Below are 12,145 nucleotides of genomic sequence, written 5' to 3' on the forward strand. Positions count from 1 at the left end.
AAACGAAACATCGACCCGTTTTTTCGTTTTTTCATTTTTGGTTTAAAACGAAAAACGGATTATACTTTAGTACCCTGACCTAATAACAATAGTTTTAGCCATGCTAGGGTCATGGCTCAAAGGAATAGGATGGCAATGTGAGTCACAATGTGAGGGTCCGTCCACCAAGGTCCAAACACCTCAACAACGACAGTATTTGAGGGATATGCCACGAAATTTACTCAACACATTCATGTCTGCCTTATGATAAATTGTAATGAATTAATTGATTCACCGACCTTTCATCTAGCGCCACCATCAGGTCAACATTTTAATTTGTCCAATACTTTGGTTAACAAATGTTAACATTCTAAACTAAGATAGTGAACATGGTAAACATTATACCTGATAAACATCAGGGGGTCATCCCTATGTTCCCTTAGCCCTATGTTCCCTCATTTCTATGAAATTTCCCCATCATCAAAATGAGGCCCTATGTTCCCTCAGCCCACAACATAGACTCGCTCCCAATATCAGAATGTTAGCGTTTTCATTGTGAGCATTTTAGCACACTGACGTTAGCATTTAGTTTAAAGCACCTTTGTGCCAGCACAGTACAGCCCTACAGTGATGCTAGCTCAGGTGAGCTATAAACTCATCTCCACAAGTTAGCTAACGCTACAGCTCAGCCGAGGAGGACGTCATTAATGGTTACATCTCCCGCTGTCACAAGCACGAGCCTCTCGTCCATGAGAACGCTTCCTTCTGTGTGGTCAAAGGTTTGCCGGGTGTAGTTCGGTAGAAAGAAAATAGTTCCTACTGAATCTGCTCACAACCAGGTCTGTAGATTATCTTGAGTAAGCAGGTCATGATTCCTGGAAAGAGACATTGCTGTTAAGTTTTTCAAATATATATTTTTTGGCGCTTTGAGCACGACAAGCCGAGTGCTATCTAGTGCCATCATATTCAAGAAAACGTCAGACTTCTCTACGGCCAACATCTCAAACACTGGACAACCCTATGTGATGTAGTGGAAACTGAGATTTACTAAATGACTGAAACCGTTTGTACAATGACCAACAATGAAATGTCTGATTTCTGTTAACATTAAACATTACGGAAAATATCTGCCTTGCCTTCCTCCAGTGCCTTAAATACCTCTGTAGTAATCTTGTTTAATCAGCCACTGATTATTCTATCAACACTACTTAACATGCTCCCTCCTACACAAAGCAAAGAAAAGGAAATTGGAATTTTAAAGATAACAGCAGCCTGCATTTACCAGTTGAGCTGTAGTAATGGATACACTGCCATCTGCACCTCAGGGATAATTTGATTTGCCCTGACATGGTAAATTACCCTGCTACAGCCTGTCCATTTTATTTGCTAATTCAATTCGGTGTCCCTTAACACCCAGGGCCCCAGAGGCATAGACAGGCTGGTTTACTGTACTTGAGGTACTTCCCTGGGCTGATGTGTGCTGGGTTGGGCAGAGAGGACCAGAGGGAGTTGAGGTGGCCGGCCTCTGAAATTTTTAAAGACACTCTGGCCAGCAGGACCTTGACATGAAGAAAAAACCTGCCACAACGGCAGAAATACATGCTGACTTTTAAGGGAAGTTGAACTGGGCTGACCACAGTTCTCAAACTAACACATGAACACACAATTTCACATGTAGATGAACACACATGCATATACACATTTTCTTATATAATGGAGTTTATGATGCCTGGGGTTAAAGAGAGAAAACTTCTTTCGCTGCCCCGCCGTCCTTTCTCAGTGGTGTTTGAAAGCTTTTGATTACTTATTAGCATGACAAAATAACTATATATACCATCAGACCTCTAATTCATCCCTTTGACATAGATATCCTCCGGGAAGGGATCTAAGATAACTCTCTATTTATATTTTCTATGTGGTTGATTAAAATAAAGATGTTCTCACACTGGCTGCTGACCTTGTTTTTTCCCCACCACAAATTATACTTTATGAACAAGCTATGTCATTTTTGGTCCCTCTGCAAATCTATCTAGAGAAAGTTGGACTATTTTTCTCTCCAAACATACATGTTGAGACAGGTTTTTACAGTTTATATAACAAAGAATCGAAAACCAAGTGACTAAGATGCTCCTTTCCAAAATTTCTTTTTTAATTAAATGTCCCGTTCCCCTCTTCTTCTCACCAAGTCTTTGTGTTCTGTCTTTCATTGCTGATGTTTTGGAACCCAAAGCCCACTCCTCTGAGCTTTCCTGTAGGCTAATATTTGTCTTTCCACCTCCTCCCACTTTCTGAACATCTGGACTGGAGCTCTACAGGAACACAAACTTCCTTGGTGAATCTTTCGTATCTTTTGATGACTGCAAACATAACCGTCGATAGTTTACCGTGACCGTAAACATTCCCGTCTGGCCACCAACACACGACCGCTCAGCTGACTGCCGATTTTTGTCAAAAACACTATTTATCACAGGGAGACGAAGAACTCTGTAAGCCATCTTGCTGTTGTGGTGTGGCAGCGAGATGTGTATTTATAGTGGACGTTTTCACTGATTGAAACAAGGTTAAACAATCTGAGGCATTCTGGTCTAATATGACTAAGATCATTAAGAAGGCAACGACAAAGGTCTGGTATCGTATTGTATCCAGACCATAGACTGTAAAAATAGCGGACATAACAAACATAACAAAAAGTCAACATTAAATCTGGCGCAAAATGAACCTAGGGGTTAATAACACATGTACCGAGTCGACCGTTCTCTGGGATATGTTTTCATGCTAATCGAATGTGACCAGTTTTATCGCAAACCGCTAATTAGCTTATAAAGCTAGCCATCGGGGCACTGGTAAAGTAAAAAGAAATCACTATTTCTATACCACTAACAAGGATCAAAATAGCACCACACTTCCACGGTAGCATAATGAGGGTCCCTACATGTACACCGATTGCGAAATGCGGACCTCCAAGTACTGCCGCCATTCATCTGCAGTCAGTGATCCAGACAAACTGGAATTTATCACCTTAGGTTAAATTTATTATGACATGAATTTGCAGTTTTTGAAACTCTCAGCTAAGAAGAATCATAGTGAAATAGGGGGATAATTTTAGTGGTGAAAGGTTTGATTGACTACAATCACTGATTATCAGGAAAATTTATAAATGCTCTGGTAAGTCGGACTTGAAAAGGTTTTCGTTGCTGTTGGGAGGTTTATCCCTTGATTTTGACAGGATGGTCTGCAGGGGGCTGATGTGTCTGCGGCCCTCGGAAATACTGGAATTGGTCTAAGCGCTGAGGAGGAAATGAAAACCACCCAAGCCTTTATTTTGTAGCATCTTTTGCTCCTAGTCTGAGCTGGTGATGAGAGAAAATCGAAGAGGGAGAACAGAGCTGTGTATGAACGTGCTTGCACTATCAATCTGTACTTCCAGTCCATGCATACCTGTCTGAATGCCTGTACCACTGTGTGTGTTTCTGTACATGTCACAGAGTCACACTGCCTGAAGTTTGGTCCAATTTTCCTCCGTGTGATGAAAGTCATTACAGCTCTGGCTCACAGCTCTGATTGAAGTCTTTTAGTCACAAAGGGCCGGTGTGAATCGTCTGATGCAGGGTCGGCAGAAGCCGGCTCAGTAATCAGGTGGGGTTCAGGAGGGAAGATGTGTTCAATCAGGCACATTCCAGCTGCACTCTGCAGGTCATGAGACTGAGAATTTCATGAGCAGCTCAATGTATGAATGCTGGTGTCAATCACAGACACATATACTGTACTGTATGCAGGCGTGGATGAGTACATGTGTGAATGGACATATACTGCACACTGTAAAAAATCATGCAGGAATTAAGTGGAGTCAACTGATCTTTTATTATTAACCTTATGTAAAGTTGTATTCAATTCAAGTTTATTCAACTTAAAAAGAGCCATGATCAGCATATTAGCAGACGTCCCAGGAGGCATTGTTCTGGAGTTAAAACTCTCCAACAGACCCCTCTTTTTTATAGTTATAGAAGATAGAAGAAAAACATATATGATGGGAGCTTGTTTGTGTGTCTTTAATACACAACAGGTAGATTGTGGTTTCTGAATTTCACAATAACGAAAGCAGTGTTAACTATGATGAAGATTAGTATAATTTAGTCAATTTAGTGAGAGCAGCTTAATGAGGTATACTGTATATTGGAACCAGCTTTGACTCTTTAACAGTGTAGACAGAATATCTATGCACAGAGTGAGAGACAGATACTGTGCCTATGTGATGCTGCAGAAAATAGCTGTGTTTTTCTGTAGATGGCAGTGTAGCACAGATTTCCTGCAGCTCTATGTGTGTGTGTGTGTGTGTGTGTGTGTGTGTGTGTGTGTGTGTGAGAGTGTGTGTGTGCCCCCTGCATATAATGCCCCTGATAACCAAGATAAATCCTTTCAATGGAAAAATTCCACGTATCCCTAAAATAGCAGCACTCAATCTTGGCTTACTTAGATCACTTTTACATGAATGTACAAAACGCTCATGCAAATAAATCACTTAACCTGATTTGACTGCTGTCCGTGCAAACTGAATTGTTCTTTTGAGATAAGAGATTTAGACATAAATATAGTTTTCAGAAGACGATTGATGGAAACTGCAGCTTCGTCCTCATCCGCTACACAGGGCTGTCAGGAAAAACAAGCCAGCTCTTTGAGCGAGAATAAACCAAGTGCTGCATTCATTTGCATTCGTGTTTCCTGTAAATATATTCCTCTGTATTCCGCAGACAGAGATTTCACTGTGAAGAGTGGTCACAAGAAAAAGAGAAGGGCGCAGGAAAGGGATGGAACATAGAATAAAGGACCAGATTAGACCAGAATTGGCAGCGGAAACAGTGAATTTAGCAGATATGGTATTGATAAGAGAGAGGAGGTTGGATGTGAGGAATGCTGCCAGGAAAGGCTTGGACACGTATCGTAGTGTTGAGGAGGGAAAGGAGGAACGAGAGGAATGACTTTATGTTGAAAGAAGGAGACGGATGGGACCCGGTGGTTAGTCATGTCTCCTGTGGGGGGTCCTGGGGGGCCAGCAGCATCTCTCGCTTGCTTCTCCCTCCTCATTCTCTCTTTCTCTCTCTCTCTCTCTCTCTCTCTCTCTCTCTCTCTCTCTCTCTCAGTCAGGCCTCTTGCACTTTTGTCCTCTGCTCTCCTTCAACATCTGGAGTCTGTTTAGCATCATCAACGCCAGAGCCCCCGCCATGACACCTCTCCTAAAAATGCCTAGGATCAGGACTTTTTTTTTTTTTTTTTTTTTTGGAGGGTAAAAGGAGTAAACAGAGAGGATCCCTTTGCAAGTGTTTTTTCTTACACTGTGTAGCATTTCCTGTGGTTTCACACTGTAAAAGTCTTCATTTGTTCTCATGGCATGTATTACAAAACAGCAGACCTCTCCGCTCTAACCTCAAATTGCTAAATGATGTTTGACTTTTAATAGAAAGAATATATGTTGCTTTAATGAGAAACACTTCCAGTAAGGTACAGCTCATTGTCGGATGCTTTGATGATCTCTGGTCAATTAACCGCGAGATTTCAGTGTTTACAGATGCAGCGATACTGAAGCTCAACCGCTGTATGTTGTTCCTGCTCTTTCCCTGCTGGTTGACAACATTGTAAATGAGTCATGTTTTGATTGTGAGGTTTTACATAAGCCAGTGGTTCCCAACCTTTTTAGTCTGAGGTACCGCCACAGCCCTGGTAGGTGAACTTGCGTACCCCTTGATCAGTTCCCAATATACAGTATGTTCCAAATGTATAAAACTATTCATTATATATAAGTGGATATTGTTAATTATTTCATACAATTGAACTGCAAATATTAAGGTTGGTTTGGTCAGCAATCGTACTACTACAAGCCTTCTAGGCTACTACTACTTGGAGTGAAGCTGAATGTTTCAACTATACATTAATTAACGTTACGTTTACGTTTAGGCCATTACTTTTAGCTAACTATTTCAACCCTTAGCCAACTACAGTATCTCAAATTTTAGCTATTTTAACTGCTACTCATAGCTACTTTTGCTGATCATTCAAACTGTTTAGACATTACTTTTAACTAGTTATTTCTACCATTTATTCATTACTTTATATTTCTACCATTTATTCAATACTTTATATTTCTACCATTTATTCATTACTTTATATTACATGTAGTGTTCAGGTGTTACAGTTGACTTCATGTAAATATGGGAATATATTCTTCCAATCAAATCACCATTTCTATTTTTTCAAATCAGTTGAGCTACTCTACGATCTTCCACGTACACCCTGGCAACTGCAGAAGTACCCCCTGGTTTGGGAATCACTGACATTAGCTGTAAGCTGTGTGTGTGTGTGTGTGTGTGTGTGTGTGTGTGTGTGTGACTGATCAGTGTTTACATGGATCTGTCACAGTCCCCCCAACCGTGGCCAAAGGATTAGAGGTTAGCAAACACCTCTGTGAAAGTGTTTAACGTCAGGGCCACGATGACAGATTTGCGCGCTGGTCAGTCAGCAGACAAGCACACCATTAATTTTCTGTTGTCAGAGAGATGACCTCTGTGTCCGCACCCGGGTCATCCCCTATACGCCGACTCATGGGAAACAAACCCAATCTGAGGGTCTAAATTTTGCCTTCTGGTCAACAGCTCGAAGCAGAGATGCTGCAAAGACAGGATGGGGGGGATGCAATACAGAATGGGTTGTAGATTTTGGGTCTGGGGGGTGCTGACAACTGTAAAATGTATTATTAACTTCATGTGAGGCATACGTGTGCCATGTGTGTGCTGAAATACTTGATGTGTTATGCTTTGAGTTGATGTCAGCTTGTGTGTAGTGTGTAGATGTTGTGCATGCAACTGCAGTCTGTGTGTGTGTGTGTGTGTGTGTGTGTGTGTGTGTGTGTGTGTGTGTGTGTGTGTACAAACCTGGCTTTGGGGGTCCACATGAGAGAGGGCGGGAGTTCCTGGCCACCAGGCCTTTAACAGGAAAACATGTTAGAGGCTGTCCGTCACAAAGCTAATGACTTCAGCAGACAGAGCCTGGATTTTGGCTTTTCCCCACCGCCGACACCAACAGCCATAAAACCCTGCATGTTTGGAATGCAGAACATGGATCCTGTGGATGAGAACAGCAACACAGACATCGCACACAAAAACAGAAACCACTGCGGCTCACGCAACCAGGTGCTCAGATCTACTTTAAATACATAAAGTAATTTTATTTTGAGCGGCAGACTGTGATATTTGTTTGCACACAATCAGAACACAGACTTGTGTGCATGGATTCACATTAGATTAATTTTGGCGGAGTGATGTGCTGATCCAGATTGTCAGGGACGCTGAATGATTCATAGGGTGGTGTAAGTGACAGTGTTTACAGCAGGTCGTAATAACAGACCGGTCAACCTGACCTTTAACCCCTAACCCACAGAGGCTAAAGGAAGGGTTGGTTTACCAAATCGGGAGACAGAGAAGAACTCACGGACTGAGCATCAGTCACACCTCAGTGAACTGAGAAGGTAGTCGATGAGACAGGGTTAAGGTGAAGAAAAAAGGCTGAAAGAAGGGGAAATAGAGATGTAAAGATGCATAGTATATATAAATGCTGGAAGTTGGTTATAAAAAAAAGTGAAAAAAGGAAGTTTACAAAAGAGACAGAGGCAGAAAATGCAATGTCTGTGAATAATGTTAGCCCTACAACAAACCATGTCAAATTCCCCAGCATGTGTCCATTAAAGACCTGTATCTGGGCCCGCCTCCTTCACACAGGGTAAAGGTGGAGTTAAGTTACTAAGCTGACCTCCCACATGGAACCGGCATACAGCAGAGGTGGAGCCCTGGCTGTGTTTTACTGTAATACATGTTTCATGTAAATCCATGGATCTTCACCTACAGAATGAATAGGCAAAGATAGAGGCAGTCTTGTATGAAGTATTTGAAAGCAATACTTGAGTAAAAGTACAAGTGTCTTACCAGAAAATGACTTTGATCTAAGTTAAAGTCACTTTTTAGAATATTAATTAAGTCAAAGTCTTAATTGATCTGATATTTGCTGTACGTACTGTAAGTGTCACAAGTAATTTTCTGATAGTAAATTCACCTAAAGTATTAAAAGTAAGAACTTCATTGTGGCTTCCCTCATAGTAAACCATACTATTCAGGGTTTCCACACCTTCTTGTGAGAAAGAATCTTTCTTGCAAATACGGCCACAGGTGTGTAACATTATCTTCATCACCACCCCGTCAACGTCTGTTACGATGGCGGCAGAGCTGTCTTTAGTTTGGCAACCTAGGAGCAATGATTCGCCAAACCTGCTTTTTTGCAATCTAACAGATTTCTTCTGATTTTATTTTGTAGTAACGAGTAACGAAGATGCTTAGGGGAAACATTTCAGAGTAAAAGTATACATTTTACTTAGGAACTGTAGTGGAGTAAAGATATAAATAACAAAGTAAAGTATGTGAACATTCTATTTAAGCACAGTAACAAAGTATTTGTACTTTGTTACATTACAATACTGGGCAGAAGGAATTCTGCTATTAAACAGGCACACTTTCAGTCTAGTTTTATAATGTGATCATCTTTATTGACGGAGCTTGTCACCCAAACTTTCCTACTTCTGTACATAAAAAAAATGAAGAACTTAGATGAGTTTTTCTGCGAGAGTGATGGTTTTAATCTCTCTGCAGGCCAAACGTCAGGCCAGGCTGATGGAAGAAGTGACAGAGATTATTCCGAGTGCCGAAGAGGTCATTGTCATTTGTAGCTGGTCCCCATCCACTGTAATAGGTCAGCTCCCCAGGAGTCACCGCAGGCACACAGCCCAATACCGTCACCGTGGCAACAGACGGCCGAAGGGGGGGATTAGACATGATGAGCTGTCACATCTTTAATGGATACAATGGCTAAATGAATGTGGACTGTCACTGGTATAGGAAAATGCTTGTCAGGGGGCCAGGTGAAGACAGTCTCATTAGGAGTGAGTGTGTGTGTTTGTTGTCTTCTCACATTTGGATGGGTGTCTTTAAAGACTTCATATTATGCTCATTTTCATTGTATTTAGAGGTTATATCAGAATAGGTTTACATGGTTTAATTTTCAAAAAACACCATATTTGTGTTGTACTGCACATTGCTGCAGCTCCTCTTTTCACCCTGTGTGTTGAGCTCTCTGTTTTAGCTACAGAGTGAGGCATCTCACTTCTGTTCCATCTTTGTTGGGAGTCGCACATGCTCAGTAGCTAGGTAAGGACTACTAGCCAGTCAGAAGCAGAGTATGAGGGCGTGCCCTGACAGTAGCTAGGTAAGGACTACTAGCCAGTCAGAAGCAGAGTATGAGGGCGTGCCATGCTTGCAGCTAGGCGAGCATTAACATGTGTTCCAAAGTGACCACGTTTGTCTCTGAAGTAAAGGCTGGACTACAATAGAGCTGTTTGGAGCAGTTTGTGAACAGTGTTTTCTGTTGGAGATGGTAAGTCCCTTTTGGGGTGGATTTTGAGCTTTTTAACTTTGTAAACCTATAACGTGCACAAAAAAGATATATAACACAATAAAGGAAAGGGAAAAAGCCAAAAAGCATAATATGAGCACGGTAAGAGAACTGGATACAGCTTTCGGTGCGAACCGTTCATTCCAATGACTATGTATAATTAATACTTCAATTCACGCTTAATACTGCTTCTAGAAAGTTTGCCATTCGCTACTAAAGCAGCATCAACAGGGAAACATGCTTTTATTTTGAAGGCCTTCTTTTGTTTGTTTTGTTTTTTAACTCAAGGCAACATAGTAGCATCCTTGGTTATATGCTTGATCTAATACCCTTCCACCCATTTGCCTTGTGTGGATATGTCAACTCTTTTGTTTCCAGAAAAACTCACTGAAAATGTTTGTTTGGCTTACAAAAACCTCACTAATGAAACAGAGCGTGTGAGAAAGCAATACTGTGCTGACATGCAGATCAGGCTGACAGCGTCACAATGGCTGTTTTCTTAGTGGGACTCACAGAATGAAAGCCCCAGAGGTATAACCCCCCCAGGTTAAAAAAAGACATCACATTGTCATTGGACTGGTAAATGGAATTATATTGGTTCCCTCCGGGAAACAATTTATCGATTCACCGACCACACTCCTCACTGAGTCGACAGAAAGCAGCGCAGCTTATGTCTCTCAGCTATAAACAAGGGAGGGAAATGCCATGCAAAACTCTGTTACAACAAAGATATAATATCATCCAAGGCCAAATACATAATTGCGAGTCATTGCAGGCTATGGGTGACAGACGGGGTATACATCATATTGGTTTCTAGATACTACAGTTGATGGGGAATCATATTCCTGTGTTTCCACATGACAGAGATAGAGGGCAGTGTTTGTCTTTTCAAGTAGAGTTGGTCTCACAAGAAGCACAGAACCAAGATGAGCCTCTTATAAATGAACAGGGATCAGGGAGATGGAAGATGATCACTCACTCATTTTCACAGCATCAGATGAAAGAAATTAAACATTTAAAAAATTGCTGTTGGCTTCAATATACAAAGAAGTGCCTAATAATACCAAAGGTTTATTAAATCCTCATATCAGCCAAGCCTTTCCTTAGTCTCACATTGCCAGACAAAAGGTCTGGAAACAGGAGCATGCACTCCTGGACAGGAGGAAAAACAGCCAGGGGTTGTTTGCATTCATTTTAACCAATCACAATCATCCTGGGCGGTGCTAAGTTCCAGACGCAGCGACGGTGGCTCTGCAAAATGGTCTAGGGAAGGAACTTGTTTCGGTGAAACATTTGCACCCTCAAAAGAAAAAGCCACATATATAATTAAATGAAGTTAACTGTTCACAACACAATAACATGAGCTATTTACATTAGCTGAATACTGTACTGTTATCCCAAATTAGTTGACTTTACTAGAAATTTGCGTGGAAACCCGTTGCCTTAAACATCTAAGTTTTTACACAAGGTGAAACTGATCAGGTTAAGTTGTATTAACACAGAGCAGTAAGTTGATGCAGTAAACAAGTCAAGTTTACATTAGTGTCATTACTAATTATAAGTTGTTTTTTTTTCATGGAGTCATGTTGTCTAAAAGAAGCATATTAAGTTATACATGCAAAAAAAGAACATTACAAATAGAAAACATTAGGCTATTAACCACACAACAACTTAAATTTCCAAGGTTCTGTGCTGCATGGAGGATTTCTATCAGGACACAGGGTTAATGATTTTCAATCTGTTTGGATAACAAGAAATGACTTTTCACTGCCTAGACCCCATCAGTCCCCACCCAGGTCTCGGTCATGGTACAACAATAAATATAGATTAACATGAACATAACTTGGACATAAATGCATAACCAACATTAACAAGAACATTATTAAAAGTCACTTTAACTAGGACAGAAACCGTTCAGAATATCTATATTTTTCCCATGAGCCTTTGCACCGCTTCAGCGCAGAACAGTTCAAATGACCCCGCCCCTCCCATATAGAAACTTAAAGCTATAGTGCGTAGTTTCTGTCGCCCCCATGAGGAATTCTAAGTAATGACAACAAAACTGTCGGTGCGTCCACGTGATACAAGCCTTCTGTGATCTCGCACCACCCCCACCCCCCCTCCACACAGTTGCTAATAGCCAAGGAGGACACGGAGGATTCAAAAAAACATGATGGACTCTTCAGAAGACGTCATTATCTTTACTGGAGTTTCTGCGCGGGAATGTCGCCAGACGACACAATCTTCTGAACATAGTCATACTGAGAAATACAGAGAGAGTTGTGTGGAGCTTAACAAGCTTTGTAGCAACTCATTTGGCAATGGCTTGAATGTAACGGACGTTCATTGATATCAAAAAATAACGCACTAAAGTTTTAACTTCCTTAGTTATCTCTGCTTAATAAGATCTGTGTACTGCTGACTTAAGCTGAATATTACAAACAACTAATGTGATTTAGTTATGATTGTGGTTTTCAACAAAACATGAAAGAATAAGTAGTGACCACTAAAAAGTTTAATTACAACTAAATCTGAGTTTTACAGTCCATAGCAATAGTTCCCAAAACGTCCCAGTCAGAGAGTAAATGCCGTAAACATGTTCTTTGTAAATCTTTACAATCATTCCCTGAACAAACCAAGCAGGCCTACCTTGTTGCACGATTCAGATTTTCTTTCAAAC

The sequence above is a fragment of the Sander lucioperca genome, chromosome 11, assembly GCF_008315115.2.
Source record: "Sander lucioperca isolate FBNREF2018 chromosome 11, SLUC_FBN_1.2, whole genome shotgun sequence".
In the NCBI taxonomy this organism is placed as follows: Eukaryota; Metazoa; Chordata; class Actinopteri; order Perciformes; family Percidae; genus Sander; species Sander lucioperca.